This window comes from Bactrocera oleae, chromosome 6 (assembly GCF_042242935.1).
Source record: "Bactrocera oleae isolate idBacOlea1 chromosome 6, idBacOlea1, whole genome shotgun sequence".
NCBI classification, from domain to species: Eukaryota; Metazoa; Arthropoda; class Insecta; order Diptera; family Tephritidae; genus Bactrocera; species Bactrocera oleae.
Window position 1 is genome coordinate 51,658,606 of NC_091540.1, and position 2,204 is coordinate 51,660,809.

The 2,204-nt window shown below is 31.3% G+C and overlaps 1 long non-coding RNA gene across 1 annotated transcript; it reads left to right on the forward strand.

Moving 5' to 3' along the window:
• The first annotated feature begins 243 nt into the window (after window positions 1-243).
• Window positions 244-2,001, forward strand: LOC118680261 (uncharacterized). Its single transcript, XR_011396997.1, has 3 exons — window positions 244-786; window positions 1,652-1,806; window positions 1,888-2,001. It is a non-coding gene; the product is annotated as an uncharacterized lncRNA (long non-coding RNA).
• The last annotated feature ends 203 nt before the right edge of the window (window positions 2,002-2,204 follow it).

A 2,204-nucleotide genomic window follows, 5' to 3' on the forward strand; every position in this document is an offset into this window, starting at 1 on the left:
ATTTGGTGAATTTCACAATTTTAATAAAGGTTTAAGACATTATCAGCAAATTTATTTACATATAATATAAAAGCTTTGCGCTCGGCGCGGCTTTCCGCGTCCACTCTGCAGGCACCTTGATCAACGCACACACACAGTAGATTATTTCGATTCCGCGCACAAGTGATAAGCGTGTGTTTATTTATTTGCTTAATTCCAAAGAAAAGTTCAGAGCAACACAGTATCTTAAAAATACGAGTTTAAGCGGAGAAACATTACTAATTTTCAATCAAAGCTTAAAAAATTTCATTTAAATTATCGCTTATGCACTTAATTCGTAGTGCTTGAAATGTGCGCCGTTATGCTGATATTAACATTTCTTGGAACTTACAAGTTAGAATTCTGAATGTCAAACACAAATACTTTTTATAAAGTAATAACAATATGTCCGACAATGAAGTGCTTCACATCCAATGATCTGAGTTTGGAGTATTTGACGGAATTTGAAATATTTAGTGAAGATCTTGATTTTACTTTAGTCGACGTAAATGAAATTTTTTTTTACACAACAGCGATTACCTTGTGATAACTTTGCTATACTAAGTCCATGGAAGTTTGATGAGGACGCTTACATATTATTTGAAAATGGTAATTTGCAGAATGCCTCAATATTACATGTGATTAATGAGGAACTTATACCTTATCGTGACTATTGTCTAACACTTTACTGGTACAACAACACTGTGGGATTAAATCCTTTTATCTGTTATGCGAAAGCAGCGTTGACAATTTACGTCAATATGTCGTGTGAGAATACCATTTAAGTCACATTAATTGTTCTCCTTTCGTGAAATATCGGATCAGGGCCTTCACGTCCATATAGGCAAATTCCGCAATTGCTTAGGGCGTAAGAATTTTAGGCGGCATATCATTTTTTTTTTTTTATTTTATCTAAATAAAATCTAAAATAGTTTATAAAATTACTTTATTTATTTAATTTGTTTATAATATGATGAAAATTATAGTTTCATATTTTCGCATTCCAATACAAATTATAAACAACAATGGGTATTGTTAACTTTTTTTTAATACAAGTACAAGTACAGTGGTTGTTTTTGTATGGTGTACGTTGCTATGCGTTGTTTGGGAGTATTCCGTTAATTTGCACACTAAATATCACATACTTAAGTATATACATATGTATGTATGTATATTAAAATCAAAAACGGCACCAGTTTGCTAGAGAAAACAGTTCAATTATGAGGCGAAAGAACAACCAATTCGTGATGCTAAGCTAAATTTTTAAATTCGGGCCCTACTCCCGTCGTATAAATTCAATATATTATTATAATTAATTATACGTGGAGCAGAAAGATATTATACCAATTTAAATATAGAAATAGATAAATTGGCATAGTACAATAGAGATCGAACGGTAAGTTGTTATACCACTTTAACGATAGTGCTTAATAGAACAAACAGCTAACATAAACTAAAGATTGGACACTTGTCAGGGGTACGACGAACATTTGAAAAACTAAGTTTAATGTTTAAAAAAGTTGTTCCTTATATTGCTTTACAAAACTACTTTAGATTAGAACATGCTCGACGAAAGTATTTTTCTCAGAGTTTTATGTACGTTCTGTAAAATATTTTGTTCCTCATTTTTCAGTACTAACAATATCAGTGCCATTCCTCTTGGCGACAATCTGGGTATACTGGTATGTGCCACAGTCATCTGTGTTCTGAGTACCTTCGCTATCGGCACCTCTCTACTAATCTCAACAGCATGGATCACCTACGGTATGCAGGTCTGTCGTATAATAGGTGGGTTCAGAAATATTAATTTATTATTGTTATTTTAATAATTTTATTTTAATTTATACATCTTTAATGATCTATGCCTAGATGCCTAGCTGATGATCAATCGGAGTTGGGCAATGTTTTATAAAATGTGTATAAATGTCTATACTTAGAGTGTTTTTTATAAGAAATAATAATAATACTTAATATTTTCTTTTTCGCCATGAGTGTAAATTATCTTTATCAGATTAAAGGTGCCAACTACAAATTCAAAAGTGATAATAGCCAACAATACAAGTAAGATAAATAATGAACTTTATATAAATTTATTTGTAAATGATATTACAAAAATTTTATTTCTACTTATTCAGCGGGCGGCGGAAAATATCCCTTAAAGGTTTTGTTCTCCGAAAATTATACGC